Source organism: Mesocricetus auratus, unplaced genomic scaffold, assembly GCF_017639785.1.
Source record: "Mesocricetus auratus isolate SY011 unplaced genomic scaffold, BCM_Maur_2.0 Super-Scaffold_100004, whole genome shotgun sequence".
Lineage (NCBI taxonomy): Eukaryota > Metazoa > Chordata > Mammalia > Rodentia > Cricetidae > Mesocricetus > Mesocricetus auratus.
This window is the reverse complement of record NW_024429189.1, coordinates 70,156,345-70,174,799: the sequence shown is the minus strand read 5'-3', so window position 1 is coordinate 70,174,799 and position 18,455 is coordinate 70,156,345. Positions and strand designations below refer to the sequence as shown.

The following is an 18,455-nucleotide window of genomic DNA, read 5'->3' as shown; positions in this document are numbered from 1 at the left end:
TTACTGGATTGCTCCCTTTGGGTTGCTCAGCCTGTTTCCTTCTTTGCCCAAGATCATTTGCCCAGGAGTTGCACTGCCATCAGTGGGCTGGGCTCACCCACATCAATAATTAATCAATAAAATGTGCCCCACAGGCCAATCTGAGGGAAGCATTGCCACTACTGAGTTTCTGTCTCCCCAGATGGTGCTAACTTGTGTCAAGTTGACAAATAGGAGCCAGCACACTAGGTTTATGTGTCAGGATATGCTATACTGTGTTACTATGAGAAACATCACAGATGTTTGTGGGTTAATGTAAAGAAATTTTATTACTGTGTCACCCAGATTTCACTGAGGCTCTGGGTGATCCACTTGGTGCACCATCAGTCCAAGCTGCTCTGATTTCATGGCATTTCTACTTCAAGAAATGACTACATCATTGTCAGAGCTTGTATGTGGAACTACAAAAGGGTCACTCAGTAGTAGCTAAATGCCAAGGAGACACACAGGTCACAGTCACAGGATGCTCTGTAAGAGCTGAGGAGACTGGAATAAAAGTGAGCATTAAACATCTACATCTTTCCAGCCTCCCAGAATGCCACAAAATACCATTTACTGTTGAGGATTCTGCTTTATTAAGTCACTTTTGATCAGTAGCGTCTAAGTTATGAACCAGTTGATTGTTATCAGTCACTAAAACACGGAAGGGAGCAAACATGGGGAAAATATAAGATCCTGTACCAGTGAGCTTTCTATCGCTGTGATAAACACGATGACCAAAAGCAATCTGGGGAGGAAAGGGTTTATTTCAGCTTACAGTTACAGTCCTTAATGAAGGGAAGTGAAGGCAGGAACCTGGAGATAGGAACTGAAGCAGCGGCCACAAAAGAACACTGCTTATTGGTTTGCTCCTCATGCCCTGCTCTTCAACCAGCTCTTTTGTACGACATGGGACAGTCAGCCCAGTGGTGGCACACCCCACAGTGGGCTGGGCCTTCAAAATCAATCTTAATTTAAAAAATGCCCCACAAACTTGCCTACAGACCAATCTGATGAAGGCATCCTCGCAACTGAGTTCCCTCTTCCCCGATGAGCCTAGCTTATGTCTAGTTGACAAAAAACTAAACAGCAGAGATCCCTTTTAAAAAATAGCTCAGTGACTTGGTCAGGCAGGACAGAGTTTTACATGGGGCTCCTGGAAGACCCAGAAGTACAGATGTGTAATGGCTGAGGCCTGTGCACGTGAAGGGGATGGGGCGTGCTGAAGAAGGTAAGGCTGCCCTTGACCATGGTCTTTGAATTCACCACCCAGTCTCATGTTCTTCATGAGTAAGGCCCTTTTCAGGTGTCTGTGGTGTCACTTAAATAATGTCAAGCTTTATCAGAACCTGGATCTCCTGTTTGTCTGCCTTCCCTCACCAGCTGTCTCACAGTGCTTTGGAAATAAGTTGCAAGACTCAACTCTTGGGTTTCCTGTCACATTTTCATCTCTGCAGTGTGTGGGGGGATGGGGGGGGCGGGGGGGGGCGAGGGCGGGCTGTGATGGCATGATGAACAGGGCAGGAGGAAGTTGGGCCTAGTTTCAGCTGATTTATCAACTCCTTGACATTTCTCAGGCTACTGCTTTTGCTGTCTCCCAGGAGAGGTCACCCACCCAGCCTGGGGTTTCTGTTAGTCTTTCAGGGCTGGGTGTTTACTCAAGTCCTTAAGCCATCTGGACCTGTGGGCTGGACTTGGACACCCTCTTCCTTGGAGCTCTTCCCCCTTTCCCTTTCAAGCTGGAAAGGTAAGTGAGGAACCACTTTCACTCCTAGTGGAACTGAGATATTTACTCTCAGATGAAAACAAGGTGTCAGTAGGGAGTCAGATGAGAACCAGAACAAGGCCTAAGAATTTTGTCAATTTATTCTAGTGAAGTTTTTCTTCCAAATGTTCTAATGGGATAGAGCTTATTAGTCTAGGACAAGACTGGATTCACAACATGGCTCTACCACTTACCATTTTATGAGGTGAAGTTCCTTAAACATTTTGATACCCAAATATTTTCTTTTGAACTTTAAAATGTGCACAGTTGCATCTACTTCAGTAAATTTGATGCTCTTAATGGAAGGTGCAGTAAACATTATTACTGTTTCTATCTGATGGCATTCTGGGAGAGAGAGACACCTGGTAAGTTCACACCCAGGATTATCATTGTTACTCAGAGAACCATGCTGTAGGACTTAAGATGCTCCTACTGACATGTGTGACTGTTTCCACATCCACAAGTAGAGCTAATGTGATCAGGCCTTTCTGCCTTTCTAGATTCTGGTATGTATCAAAATAAGTAAGTGATGTCTTGAAAAATAAATTTATATTATGAAGATAAGACATACTATCCTTCATATATATTGGGCTACTATAATGTGACATCACAGAATGGACAGCTTATGAATAACAGAAACTTAGTTCTCTCAGTCATGGGGGTTGGAAAGTTCAAGACCAAGGCATCAACTGGTTCAGTATCTGGTGAGAGCCCACTTTCTCATAGACAGTACCTTTTCACTATATTCTCACATGATAGAAACAGCAAGGCAGCTCTCTGGAGCTTCTTTTATAAGGACACTGCTGCCATTTCATTTCTACTGCTGTGACAAACATCCTGACCAAAACCAATGTAGGAGAGGGAAAAATTTATTTAGTTTGCAATTCCAGGTCCATTGTCCTGTTTAGCTTTCTGTCAACTTGACACATGTTGAAGTCATCTGAGAGGAGGGAACCTTAATTAAGAAAATGGCCCCCATAAGATGAGGCTGTAGCCATTGGGTGGTGGTGGCACACACCTCTAAGTACCAGCACTCAGGAGGCAGAGGCAGGCAGATCTTTGTGAGTTTGAGGCCAGCCTGGCCTACAGAGTGAGTTCTAGGACAGTCAGGGCTCTTCAGAGGAACTCTGTCTCAAAAAAACAAACAAAAAAGTATGGGGCTGTAGGCAAGCCCACAGGGTATTTTCTTAATTACTTTTTGATGGGGGAGAGCCCAACTCATTATGGGTTATGCTATCCCTGGGCTGGTAGTCCGCGGTTCTATAAAAATGCTGGCTGAGCAATCCAGGGGGAGCAAGCCAGTAAGCAGCACCCTTTAAGCCCTCTGTATCAGCTCCTGCCTCTAGGTTCTTGCCCTACCTGAGTTCCTGTTCTCACTGCTTTTGATGACGAACTGTTATATAGAACTGTAGGTGAAATAAACCCAAGTTGCTTTGGTCATGATGTTTCATCAAAGCAATCTTAACCCTAACTAAGACATCCATCTTTGATGGGAAATCAACACAATAATTCAAGTGGCAAGTCATGTCACAGCTACAGTCAAGAGCAGAAAGAAACACACACTCATGCTGACTGCTTACTTGTTTGGTTATGCTTTGTCTACCTGCACAGGGAATGGTGTCAGGCACAATGCATCGAACCCTCCCAAATCAGTCAACTGTCAGGATAATCCTCCACAAACATGTTCACAGGCCAACTTGATCTAGGCAGTTCCTCAGTTGAGGCTCTCTTCTCACATTATTCCAGGCTGTGGCAAATTGACAATCAAAACCAATCAGCATGTTCACTAATTTCATTCACTAAGACAAGCACTCAAGGCTTAATCACATTTCCAAAGTTACCACATCTAATGCCATAACCTTATTAGGTTATAAAATATGAATCTGGTGAGGATTCAAGCATAGCATTTTATGAAGCAGCAGCAACAGTGACGGTGGGCACAATAATGTCATACTCCAACCTCTTAGAATTTAGGTTTCTGCTATCTCTGTGTGACTGGCATAAGGGGTATGTTGTGTTGTATGCAGCTAGCTCTTACAGTACTGACTTGGACAAAACTTAGTCCCATTGAGAATGTTGCTTTTTATGTGGATTACCTCTTAAAGTCTGGGGCTCCTCTCTTAGGGGTTGTGAGTCTCTGAGAGGCCCTTGACAGAGTCTAGGGGAAACCTTGGGATGAGCAGATCCTGGAGTCACAGGGACTTGAGGTAGTGGAGTAGCATTTGATCCTTCTGGGGTGTGTCTCTGAGGTTGGTACTGCCTGGATACTTCTAGTTAGTAAATAGTCTGCATTCGTGGAAAAGAGAAGGAAAAAAATCAATGATTTCATCCAACCCACTATGCCACAGTTCCTGTTTCAGAAAGAAAACTCTATTTCCCCTTAGGTGAAAATGTCTGGGGAGGAGAGAGCCTATCTGTCTAGAGCAGGCAACTATTGAATTACATAGTGAAATATGTTGACTCATTTTAGGTGGTGTCTGTTACTGTTGAATTGGTGTGAAGAGACACCCTGACCAAAGCAACTCTTATAAAAGAATGCATTTTTAATTCGGAGGTTGCTTACAGTTTTAGAAACTTAGTCCATGATCATCATGGCAGAAAGTAGGCCAGCGTGGCACTAGAGCAGGAGCTGAAAGCTTTACATACTGATCCCAGTCAGCAAGCTGAAAGAAAGAGAGAGACAGAAACAGAGACAGAGAGACAGAGACCTATACACACACACACACACACACACACACAGAGAGAGAGAGAGAGAGAGAGAGAGAGAGAGAGAAGGGAGAGAGAGAGAAGGGAGAGAGACAGAGACAGAGACAGAGAGAAGGGGCTGGGTCTGGCATGGGCTTCTGAAACCTTACAACCATCCCCAGTGACACACCCCCTCCAACATGTCCACACCTACTCCAACAAGGCCACACCTACTAATTCTCTCCAAACAGTTCCACTAACTAGGGGTCAAGCATTCAAATATTTAAGTCTGTGAGGGGTATGGTCATTCAAACTACCACATATGGGTTCTTAGATTCTAAGTAAAGCTTTGGTGAATTTTTGCAAACAAATAAAAATTGCACGTACCATATAGGTGCTCATATAGTCAAATAAGAACTCAAAGACCCTGGTTTTGCACAGCACATGAATTAGGAGACCTTGGCAGGTGAACCCTATCAGACTCCATGGGTCAAGTCACTCAGGATTGCATTAGTTGATGTGATGCCAAGGATCTGAGGAGCAGAAGGCAACATGCTTGCTTGGTAACCCATGTATGGCAAGGAAAAGAGTAGAACTATACAGGCTGTGCCAGCTGAAGAGCAGCAGGCTGCTGAACAGGCCTTGGTAGCAGACATCTGCCCCAGTTGCTGTGTATGTCATAGGCCTCAATGTTACAGTTTCTTCTCTGTGGCTGCCAGGGCCCACATATATCCAAATGGACTCAGCATGCCTCTGTTTGTAGGGCGTGTGTGTGAGAACATGAAGCTGTGTAAAGGGAGCACTGCAGTCTTCTCACTCAACCTCAGAGCTCCATGTCTGTGGCTGTTCTGGTGAAAGGCTGGCAGTCACCCCCAGAGACCTCTCTGTTAGCCACCTTCCTTTGAAAGGGGTGTCAGTCTTCCCAAGGTCCTTGAACACACAGTCTGGCATTTGCTTAGACCGTAAACTAAAAATAAGTGTTGCCAGGACTGTTCCTGTTGGCAGTGATGGTTGAACCATCACCTCACCACAAAGACACTCGTCATTTGGGGGTTTAGAAAAGGGAAACACTTAAGTGCTAGTTTATCAGACTAAAAGAGTTACAACAACAACCCCAAGGACAGCACCCAGTCCACCCACAGCCTTCTGGTCAGAGATGACAGTCTCAGTTTACAGAGGAAAGTTGAGCTTCTGACCCACGCAAGGCATGAAGGCCATGATGACTGAGGCCACAGCAGCTGCCTTTGAAAAGTTCCCAGGGAAACTTTAGAAGAAAACAACAGTGCTATTTAAAAGGCACCAGAAGCATAGTCTGAAATCTAGATGATCAGAGAGAGAGCCTGCGGTTCTGTGCATTATTAATATTTTGGGGTGTTTCTCATCCTGACTTTTTTGATCAATAGGAAGACCTTAGGGTTCAGTGGCATTGTGCTGTAGATCAGAGCTTTGCCTAGACCTTCTCCTATCCCTCAATTGGGAATGATGCTGGCCTGAAGCAAGAGTTTAATGAGTACTAGTGTGAGGGACATTTTAATGCATGTCATTCATAAAATTCCTTGACCCTCTTTCTAACTTTCTAACCTAAGACTTTAACATTGTTAAACGTGTTTTAACATTTCTTAGCTCGTTTTATTTTAATGACTTATGATATTCCATAAAGATGGCTGTCATATAACATAGGGAATCAGAACCATGGCATTGGACAAGAAATTCTGTGATGTATCTCTCTAGCTACCATTTTTCAAAGAGGAGTCCAACCTTGAACCCTGTTGGGCCTGAAGTCTTGAGGGTGACACTTGTGAAAAGGCAGATTTAATGGGATCCAGTCTAATGATCCAGTTCCTGATCATTAATCCAGTGATTAATTTATCATTATCTTCTTATCATATCTTTGGGAGCTATTCTCCACTGGGTTAGCACAGAGATTTGAAAATTTAAATAAAACCAACTACTTTTAAATACTTGTTGCTAAGTTGTAGAAAAATATGTGAAAAATGTGTTTTGTACTGTTATTGTAATGTTTATTTCCATTTGGCATTTAGCCTGTTATAGTAATAGTAATATAATAGTAATAGTAATAACTTAGACAGTGATAGTAATAACATTTACTTTTAAGGCAGAAAAGCTCATATTATTTTTCCTCTGAAAACTTCCTTTCTAGAAGTTTCTTGGGATCCACACATTGATATGAGACCTCTTTTCTATCCCATTTACCTAATCAGAAGCCTTACATTTTTAGAATATTGGCTGGAGCAAGTGCAATGAAGAATACAATGAGGACTAACTCCAAGACACTGTGCATAATGTGTGCCAGGTACTTTTCTAAGACCCTGAAGGGATGAACTACTATATCTAATTTTAACAGAGGGGGATATCTTGAGATCTAGTGAGCCACTTGAAGAGGTTGACAAATGCAGGAATAGTCACTGAGATGATTGTGTATGGAAGGGTGTGACCTGTTCTTCTGTTTCTTGGAATAAGTGACAGAGTTGGAGCATGGCACCAATTCCATCCAGAAGACTCTTGACTAACACAGAAACAAGATGAAAATCATGTCTTAACATCGCCTATACCTTCTAAATGGAGCTGGATGGTGGCATGAGGTAGAAGACATATGGGAGGGCACTGTCTCTGTAGCCAGGACAACAGAGGACACCTGTCTAGACGTAGGAGCTTCAGATGGGAAGGGACAGAAGTAAATGTCTCATGATGCATTTCAGAGGTAGAATTTGCAAGACTTAGCAAATTACAAAAAAAAAGATACGAGATAATTAAACGAAGTGTTAAATCTTAGGTTATTAATCAGGGTACTTAGGCAAAACATGGCCCCACACAGTTGAAGATGATAAAGTCTTAGGGACTAGTTGACCCATGGGTGAGGAAATGGAGGATTCTTTTCTTATTTTGCCATTTGAAGAACTGATGCTCTGGCCCAGAATAAAGAAGACAAAACTAGAAGCAGTGACCTTTATCCAATGTTGTTAGGCAGGAAGAGAGTAAATGTTGGATTAAGAGCAGGCTGGGGCTTGACTGTTTTCAAGTCATCTGACTTAAAATCTGTTTAGTCATCTTCCACTGATGCTTTATTTTCCTACTCTCTAAAGGAGAGTTAATATGGCCTGGTCTACAGGATTTTTGACAAGATGTATGACTAGCCCTTCACACAGCAGGCAGAGTAACTCCTTTACCTAAGAATTACTTGTGATCCTTTGGATGGTCCTCTCAAGTTAGAGATGGTGTCACTCTATCCTTGCTTGTGTGGTCTGCTGCATCCTTTTCCACGGTGACAGAGTCTGGCGTAGATAGAGAACCAGCAGAAGGCTGTAGTGCTCCCACCGTATGTGCCACCTGTCACCTGAATTACCGTGGGTGAGGGTTCTGTTCCTTCACCCGAAGGCGTTGTTTCTTCCTAAAATCCTCAGAACCCTGTGGATCCTAAATGTTTAAGGCGTGTTTGTCAGTGACGCACAGTTACAGTGTGATGACTGAGAGCACTGATTCTCCGTGGCTGCCTGAGTTGGACTCTTATGAGCTGCATAACCTTGGAGAAGTAACCCACTGGGCTGTGATCAAGTTTCTACAACTCTGAGATGGAGACCTTGGAAACTCGTGCATGATAGGATTTTCTGTGAGTGTTAATGGAACACATACGTACACACAAACTCCCACGCACATGCTCGCACGCAGACAGACAGACAGACAGACAGACAGGCACACACACACACACACACACACACACACACACACACACACACACACACCACACCTGGGAACTAGTAACCACTGTAAAAGCATGTGTCCAATAAAACAAAAATACCTAAAGTGTTGGAAAGAGATGGCTCTGAGGTTAGCAAAGGGCTACGGAGGAGGAGGAGAGACGGTAGGAGTCTGGAGTTCTGGGTGGAGGGGAAGCAGACACAGGACAATGGTCAGTAATGAAAGGAGCCTAGGACAGTTTTGCACTTTCTCTCTTTTGTTCAGTTCCCAGGGAACAAAGATTCCAGGAACAAACATTGAAACCAGGTTGGTTTTTCCTCTTAGACGCAGCTTTTAGTTTAGTGTAGGCTCAAGAAACACACTGTTTTGTTTTGTTTTACATATGTTACAACATGTGTCTGTGCTGGAGCCGCATTTAACTGCAGAATAATCCCTCCAGCTGAGGATCACGTGGGCATGGTGAAGGCACCTCCGCCTACCTGCTTTGACCTGAGTGTAGGTGTTCTCAATCAACATACCCAAAACAAGGAAGAAAAGGGGGAGGTAAGAGTATCAGAGGAGGGGTGACTTTTGACAGAGAAGTCAGGGAAAGCCTTTCTTAGCAGACAACTAAATGATGGACAGAGTCACGGAGTTATGGAAAGACCATTTTTATACTTCCCCTGTTGCATGAAGAATACATCAAAGGAAGCCAAACTTGGGAGCAAGGGAACCAGTTTACAGGCTATCACACTGGCTTTCTTGGCTAAGGTTTAGCACTGGCAACAACGGTGCCATTTCCTTAGACGAGGCAGTCTTTGGTGACAGTGGTGGGGCAGATCAGGTTGGTTGGGAGAAAGGAGTGGAGAGTTCTGCTTGCCGTACTCATTTTCACAGACAAAGGGACCCCTGCCCGGGCCCGCAGACATCAGCCGGCTCCATTTTCACAATCTCATTAGGCCCCTGCTGTGGCTGCTCCAGACTACGCTTGCATGTTCAGATTTCATTGAAACATTGCCACAAGGTGGCTCCCTGAGAGACGCCACAGGGTTGGTTATACATATAGAAAGTACAAAGTTAGCTCCCAGCATGAGTCCTGAACAAGGAAAACGAGAGCTGAAGCAGAGCCAGGCACGTACGTTCTTTGCTTCCCCTCTCCCAAAGACTACTCTAAGGTCTAATGTCTCAAAAAAAAACAAAACAAAAAACAAAACAAAACAAAAAAACCCTCCAAACTTTTCGGTGCCCTTCTGATTCTCTTAGCAGCTGGAAGGTGATGTAGGTGACGGTGGTGAAGGGTTAACTCGATGGTGATGTAGCTTAATGCCTTCTCCCTCACTTCCTGTCCTTAATACTTTGGACTTCATTCTTCCATACTATCAGTGTTTCAACCAACCGCTCCGACTCTGTTTTGTAGAGAATTCAAAAAGAAAACATCCAAAAAGAAGGGTCAAGGAGGAAGCTAAAAGTCTATAGCTGAGTGGAGAGGTCAGATTCAGAACTATTAATTTGGGAGACTTCAGAAACATGAGATGCAAGATCATGTGATTGTGTCATCACTTCAAGATGTGTGGGTAGAGGGAAATACAGGTCAAGGAGCAAACCTTAGGTTGTACAACACCTCCTGTTCAGATAGAAGGGTTAATGCCTACAGAGAGGAATTAAAACAGAGTTGTCAAAGATGTAGAAGAAAATTCAAAGGAGTGTAAGGACAGACACAAAAGAAGGAGTGACTAAAAACATGGGAACCCCTCAGAGGTGGGGTAGAAGCTATCTGAGATGGCAGAGAGGAGAAACAGGAAAACTATAGGTGTGCTACATTTTATATTAGCTTTTTGGTGACACAAAACTGAGACTACCAAGTTATGCATTTGTTTTGATTCACAGTTGCAGAGGTTGCAGTGTACGGTTACACATCCTCATCTCTTTACCAGTACAATGTGGCAGTAAGTGCAGAATCATAGCAGAGGGAACTGTTCACCTTAGGGCAGTCTAAGGGCACGAAAACAGGGCAGGAGTCCCAGTGCTTTCTGCAAGATCATGCCCTAATTTTCTCCTGTTAGACCTCTGTCTCCTAAAGATTCCAGCACCTTCCGGTGTTGCCATAGGCTGGCTACCAACCCTTTAGCAGGCAAGTCTTTAGGTGACATTTAGGAATGAAGCCATCAGAAATGGCAAGGTGCAGAGTGTTTAGGTGGCTTGTAGAGAGCCATTTCAGGGAGGAAGTAAGACTGGGTTGGAGCAGGGAGGGGAGGAGAAGGGGAAGTAGAAGCAGCTAGCATCATAGACGAGTCTGTGAAGAAAGTTAAATGGAAACAGGAAGGAAACATATTTAGCAATAGGGGGACCAGCATTTACTGGGTACTACAACTGAAGTGTGTGCAGGAGAAGCATGGACTTTAAGTGATGTCAGTTATTATCTTTTCTCTGCTATTCACCAGTGCAGGGGGGAAATCACTTCCCTCTCTAGGCATTCCCTCTTGTTAAGTGCGTCTTAAGTTTAGTTAGAGAACTGCTGGTTACCAATACAGTATGTGTGCCACTACTGCATCTTAGAATTATCTTTCCATGCTGGTTGTTGTAGTTCATAGGAATCATAGCTGGATAAAAGTATTGGCTGCTTCCCTTTCCTGGAAGCTTGCATATCATCATCTGGTACATGAAATCAGTCTTTAGGGAAGAGACTTTCAGGTCAGACCCAGTTTGGATCCTCCAAGTCCTGTGCAAAAATGTGTCAGTCTTAAGGTTAATAAACGGTGCCTGCCTCTTAGTGTACTGGCAGTATTAAGTAAGGCAGTGCATGCAAAGAACTTGACACAGTACCTAAAGAAATATTAAGATTACATATACTTTATCCACTGGCATAATAGAGATTATTAGTGAGAAGCACTTGCAGGATATTGTGGTTTGCTCTTCACAGAAAGTGACATCTTGAGACAAAGAAGGAAGGCTGAGAAGGACTGTGGGTGGGCCACATGCAGGCAGCGCTTAGTGTGGTTATGAGGACCACACTCAGGCATTTTAGAGAAAGACATGTAGGAAAGATGCCATGATGTCAGCCAGAGCTGGGTGGTATAAAATCACACTCAAATAGGAAGACGTTAGATTTTTCAGATTTTATTCTGTGGACATCATGTATCACAGTGTGCATGTGGAGGTCAGAGGACAATTTGTGGGAACCATTTCTCTCCTTCCACTGTATGGTTCCTAGGGAATCAAACTCAGGTCCTTAGGCTTGGCAGCAAGTGTCCTTACCTACTGAGCCATCTTGCTGGCCCAAAATATCCAAACTCACCTTAAAACAGAACAAAGTTGTAGAATTAATTCAACCAGATATCGATATATGCCATAAAGCCACAGTAATAAGACAGTGTGGCATCAGTACAACAAGGAAACCAATGGAGGACACTAAAATCCAGAAACAGACTTGTGCATTGTAAGTGCTTTATTTATGACAAATACAGTGTCTCAGAGATGTTCAGAAAAGATAATCATATCAGTAAATGGTGATGAGCTAAATGGATATCTGCTTTAGCAAAACTCAACCCTTGCCTTACACAGGAACCAAAGCAAAACTTCTGTGTGGTTTGTAGATTTAAATACAAAAGCTTTTTAAATATAACCACCTGAAAGTTCCAGATCTCAGAAACTGAGCAAGTCAGGCCCGCATGGCAACGGAGGCCCGCATGGCAACGGATGCTTGGGATAAGAGGCCTCCTAGGGCACCAGGTGCCATCGCCTCTTAAAATGAGGAAGAAATGAAAAGAAAAGGGAAGCGGGGAAGGGAGAGGAGAGGGTTCTTGCTCTTCAGGTAGACAAAGACTAAATCAGACACAAAAATTACTAAAATAAAGAATGTAAGTTCCATTTCATCAAAATGAAAACCTTTAGTCCATCAAAAGATTAAGATTAAATAAAAAGGACAGGTACGGTGCATTGTCAGCCTCTGCAGTGTGTCCATGAGGGTGTTTCCTGAAAGGCTTCACTGAGGTGAGAAGTGCTGTCCTGAATGAGGGCAGTGCCAGGCCAGAGGCTGGAGGACAGGCTGAGTGAAAAGAGGAAACAGCATTCACCTTCTGCTTCTCCACTGCCCTCACCGTGACCACACATTCCACGCTCCTGTGGCCACGCCTTCCTTGCCACGATGATTGCGCTCCTCACTGTGAGCCAAAGCAAATACTCCTTCCCCGAAGTTGCTTTTGTCACAACTGTGAGAAAAGTAAGGAATACACAAAGTAGATTCAAAGCACATATAACTGTAAAGGGACCTATTCTGGAGATACAAAGAATTACACAAGGAAAAACAGGGAGCCCAAATGAAAAACAAAACAAAACAAAAAACACAAGCACAATCCTGAAGAGGCAAGTTCCTTGTGATTTTAGTATTTCTGTGATAAACCACCACCAAAAGCAGGGTGGTGGAGGAAAGGGTTATTTCAGCTTACAGCTACTGTCCGTCACAAATAGGCAGGAATTAGGAGGCAGGTACTGAAGCAGAGGCCATAGAAAATCCACATAGCAGATGGCTTATGTTTTTCTCACCTGGTTTTCTTTTACACCCAGGACCAACTTCCCAGGCATGGCACCACCCACAGGGACTGGGCCCTCTCACATCAGTCATAGGTCAAGGAGACATCACCACAGATTTGCCTACAAGCTACTCTGATGGAGGCGTCTTCTCAATTAAGGTTCCTTCTTCCCTTGACAAAAACTAACCAACACAAATGATCAGTGAACATATAAAAAGTTGTTCATTCCTGTCAGTCATCAAGGACACAAATGGAGATCAAAATGAGGTTCAACTTAGTTCTCTCAAGAACAAGATGATGTCAGGCCATACCTAGTATTGGTGAGCATGTGGAAGCCAGACCTATTACATAGACACTGCTGATGGGAATGAAAGTGGAGCACCCATGGGGAAGGAGGGATGACTGCCACATCTACTGGACTTAAACAGAGTCTGTACGAAGTCCATTCCTGGTAGAAATGAGGACATGAGTTCACTGAAGACAAACACAAAACACATCCATTGTAGTACTATTCATTTGTGACAATTCCAGATGAAAACAGCTCAGCTGGCCCTCAAAAGTGGAGCAGTTATAAATGGTTGTTTGCTCATAGAATGGAATGCTCTACTCCTTGGAAATAAACTAACCACGAGTATACACGACATTGGTGATTCTCTCAAATATAATGTAAAATGAATGGATTCAATTACCAAAAAAGTACATGTTGATCTTTGTACTGGCTGGTTTTGTGTGTCAACTTGACAAAAGCTAGAGTTGTCAGAGAGGAAAGAGCCTCAGTGAGGGAAATGTCTCCGTGAGACCCAGCTGTAAGGCATTTTCTCAATTAGTGGTCCATGGGGGAAGGCCCAGGCCATGGTGGGTGGTACTATCCCTGGGTGGTAATCCTGGCTTTTAAAAGAAAACAGGCTGAGAAAGCTGTGTGAAGCAGCACCCCTTCATGACCGCTGTATCAGCTTCTGTCTGCAGGATCCTGCCCTGTGCTGACTTCCTGTAGTGAAGAACAGCAATGTGGAAGTGTAAGCTAAATTAAACCCCTTCCTCCCCAACTTGCTTTTTGGCCATGGTGTTTTGTTGCAGCGATAGAAACCCTAACTAAGACTATTTGATACCATGCATATGAAGTTCAAAGCCCAGCAAAACTGATCTGTGGTGTTCTATTTCACAGTGGTGACCCCTTTAAGGAGGAAGGAGGAAGCAGATGCCTGGAAGGAAAGCAAGAGAGCAGTGGCTGCTGCCATGTTTTACTTCTTGACCTGGTAATGCACACATAGCTGTGTTAACTTAGCAAGTGTTAATCAATACTTTGCTTAAAGTTTCTGCACATTTCTGTGTATCTTCTCTGCTCAAGAAATTTGATGAGTGCTGGTGGTAGTGTGAAGTTGTACAAACACTATGGAAATAAATCAGTGTGGTCGTTCCTTGGGAAGATGGGAATTGATCTACCTCAAGATTCAGCTATACCACTCTTGGGCACATACCCAAAATATGTTTCACCCAACGACAGAGACACTTGCCCAACCATGTTCATTGCTGCTCTATTAATAATAGCTGAATGTTGGAAACAATATAGACATCAATCAATAGATGAATAAAGAAAATGTGGCATATTTATACAATGGACTATAACTCAGTCATTAAAAAAATTAAGTCATGAAATTTACAGGTGATGGATGGAACTAGGAAAAAAATCATTCTAAATGAGGTAACTCAGACCCATAAAAACAAATACAGTATGTATTCACATTCATGTGTAGATTCTACTTATAAAGTCATTGATAAGTTATAATCCATATAACTACAGAGGTTAGGTAGACAGTAAGGGACTGGGGGAAGGGACGGATCTCCTTAGCAAGGCAACATAGAAGAGATAGTTGTGCTTGGATGAGGAGAGGGACTGAAACGGGAGGATCAAGCAGAGAAGGGCAGGGAAGAGGGAGTGAGGAAGGTAATAAGGGAGAGACAGCTAAATCTAAGGGCTGTTTGAGGGGTCATATGGAAACCTAATACACTAGAAGCTTCCTATAATATATACTTATATGAAGGTAATCTGAATGAAATCACCAAATAACGGGAGACAGAGCGTCAACTGGACATCTCTTGTCACCAAATGAAGCTTCTTCTATCAGGAATGGGTTACATCTAATCAAGTTCTCAGACAAAGGAGTCCCATGGGGAATCCTCAAACAACCCAGGCTATTGTCAAGGCTATTGGTGGCTCTTCACAAACTGATGGAAAAGTTATTGCTGAAGACAACACCTACTGAACTTAATGAACACAGAGAGATCTAGCTAGTACCTACCTACAGCTTTCACCCTTGTGGACTAGTATTCACAGTACTAAAACACTACCAAAGGAGAAAGTTCAACCCAGTGACAATCCTTTCATTCCACAAGAATGACCTGCCTACAAGATATGTTGGTACAATAGTGGCAGCAAAGCTTTGGGAGTAAGCATCCAATATCTGGTTTGAGTTAAAGCCCACTCTGTGACATGGAACTCATATCTAACACTGCTTGGTTGACCAACAACCTGAAACTAGATCACTCAGGGACCTACTGTCTGGTAAAGGAACAGCAATAAACTGACTCCTAATGACATTTTGCTGTACCCGTAGATCTATGCCTCGCCCAGCCACCATCAGAGAAGCTTCCTCCTGTAGCAGATGGAAAGAAATACAGAGACCCACAACCAGATCATATGCAGAGAGTGAGAGACCTTGGAACACTCAGCTCTAAAAGGGATGTCTCCATCAAATCCCTCCCCTCAGAGCTCAAGGAAATCTGCTGGAAAAGGAGGCAGATGGAGTGTAAGATCCAGCGGGAACAGAGGACAAAAAGAAATCAATCAACAAAGCCTTCTACACACAAGACTGATGCACATATGAACTTCCAGAGACTGGCAACACCCACAGGGTCTACAGAGATCTGCACTAAACAGGATTGTAGAGTTGACAGGAAAAGCGGACACACAAACACTCCACCCCTAACTGAGAAGCCATCTCTAGTTAATGATCACTTACAAATGAAAATTAGTTTTCTTCAAGGAAGTCTCACTGGGGAAAACAAACCACTGTTAAGGGTAGGCCCCATTCTCAGCACTAGATGGCCAGCCTAAAACGAGTTCAGTGGTGTCTTTGGAGGTTCTTTGTCTCATTGTGTTTTGTTTTGTTTTCCATCATATGGTTCCTTTGAGTATATAGTATGGCTTCTGCTTTGGGTTTTTTATGGGATTTCTGAGTGTGTAAATGTGTATGACTCTGCATCTATATTCTATATGCATTTCTTGTGCTTTTTCTTTGGCTCTTTTTTCTTGTTTGGTTGTTTTATCATATTCTGAGTTGATTTGTTTGTTTTTTATTTATGTTCTTATTTTATTTTATTAATATTCCTTAGATCTCTGTTTGTTTTCTAAGTAGAGACAGAAAGGGTGTGGATGCTGATAGAAGGGGAGATTGGGAAGAGTAGGGGAAGGAAAAATTGTAATCAGAATATATTACATGAAAAATAACTATTTTCACTAAAAAACTAAAAACACAAATTTGATGAGTTGTTGCTCCAAATGACGCTGTAACAATAAGCGACACTTACTGAAAGTAAAACTAAGTATTTATTGTAGAAATTACTCACAAGGTACCAAACAAGTAACCCAGATGAGCCAAATAGTTTTCCCGCTGCCGAACCGGAAGCCGAACTCCGGGAAAAGAGACCGAGACTTCCTGTGTGCTATCTTTTATACCTTCCCCCGTAACGCCCCCTAGCCATGCCCAAAAGTGGGCCTGGCTAGTGACGTAGTTCACCGCCTACATACGTATACGTCCTTACATCTGGCCGTAAAAGTCTTTAGTCATGCCTAAAGTGGGTGTGGTTAGCGGTGTGGTAAACCGCCCTTTTATTACCTCATCTGTATGCGCCTCTAGTAAGTCACATGGTTAATGGCGGCATACAGACTTCCTCCTACAATTCCCCTTTTAGTCTAAAAAAGGACAACTAACTTGTGTCCATGAACAAAATGTATCAAGCATCTATTCTATCTAAACCTAAACTTATCTGAAAGAAACACCCAAATATGAGTGACTCATATTTAAATAAATGATAAAACGTTCCATCTTCCTTTCTTTGACACAATTCCTCCACTTAAATTCTCTACTGTATGTGAACTTGTTCTCACTAAATGAGTCAGTCAATATGGGGTGGGGTTAAAACTGGGATTACGAGAAACTTTTTTTTAGTTTAAAATAATCCTAGCAACAGTACTAAAATAAACAAAAACAAAAGAAAACAAACAAACAAAACCCCAGCCAGGGGTGGTGACCCATACCTTTAATCCTGGCACTCAGGGGGCTGAGGCGGGTGACTCTTTGTGAGCTTGAGGCCTGCCTGATCTACATACTAAGTTCCAGGCCAGTCAGAGCTACACAGTGAGACACTGTCTCAGGAAATATAATAAAAAGGAAAAGAAAAAGTGAAACAAGTTTTTCTTTTCAGATAAAATCACCAGACCTCACTCCCTCTTTATCGCTGATGGAAGTGAAAAAGCGGCTCAGCAGTAATCCTGGGATCAGAGGGTGGGGAGATTGAAGCTCATTCCGTCATTCACCTGTCAAATGTTTGTTCACCACCCTCTGTGCCTCCGGCTCCGTTCAAGGTATCACATCTAGAGCAGTGGAGAGGGACAAGACTCCTCTTCTCATGGTGTTTACGTTTTGGTAGAAAATACAGATACTGTAAATATTTAAAACTGTCTTGACATTTCAAAAAGCCTCTCCAGGCTGGAAGATAGCTAACCTAGAGCCACACTTCCTCAGTTTGGCCTGAGCACCCCCAAAAACAGAATGTTTAATCATCCAGTGTCAGACACCAGGCCAAAGAGGAACAATCTAGCAACTTAGATGTTGATGAATTAAGCAGACTAGTACGTCTTGAACTCTTCACCCTGCCAGCCACCCTGCCTTTTCTCATATGAATGCCCCTAAAGTGTGGTTCCCTAAGGCTTTTCCAGGCTCTTGTCTTCTGCCACCTGACCATCCACAGACCCCAGGTAGTGTGCTGAGCCTCAGTATAGTAAATCTATTTTTCTGAACTTGATGCGTGTTACTTCTTGTGGCTGAACCTGACTGACCATCACCGAGAATATGCATTGTCTTAACATACACCAAGGAAGAAGTATACACACTAAGAGACTCATCACACTAGGAGTGTGGCACAGAGGGTTCAGGAGCAATATTTTGTGCTGTACAGATGTCGGTTGGGGAATATGTCACCCAAAGGTGAAGCCTGAAGGGAAAGATGAATAAACAGGAGAGTATCTGGGAGGACAGCCAGGATGCAGGTGTGGCAGGAGGGTTAGCCAAGAAGACATTGGTGATAAGTAAAGTCAGAGGGAATGGCCCAGGCAGGTCACCAGAGGCTGTGAGGCTTGCTTGACTTTTCCTCTGAGTGCCGTGGAAGGCTCTGGGGGCACAGGGGTTAATGGAAAGAGTGACATGCTCTGACTTCAGTTTAAGTCATACAGGCCTCATGGAGAGAATTCACCAGAGGGTAGATGAAGATGGGAGAGGTCTAGTTAGGAAGTCAAAATGATGAGAGACTTTAATGTCTTGACAACTGTATTGGAGATGGTGAGAACCGGATGTGTCTTAAGTCAGTGAAAAAAACAGGGTTTACTGTTTGGAAGTGACCTGTGAATCAAAGTGAGGCAGCAAGGCTTGGCCTGAGTAGCTGGGAGAATGGAGTCCTCGTCAACCATGACGCGGGAGAGCAGG

At 43.3% G+C, this 18,455-nt stretch overlaps 1 long non-coding RNA gene across 1 annotated transcript; it reads left to right on the top strand.

Annotated features, from left to right (window-relative positions):
- Positions 1 to 1,595: 1,595 nt before the first annotated feature.
- Positions 1,596 to 16,231, top strand: LOC121140453. Its single transcript, XR_005877292.1, has 3 exons — positions 1,596 to 1,765; positions 13,859 to 13,949; positions 15,309 to 16,231. It is a non-coding gene; the product is annotated as an uncharacterized LOC121140453 (long non-coding RNA).
- Positions 16,232 to 18,455: the final 2,224 nt, after the last annotated feature.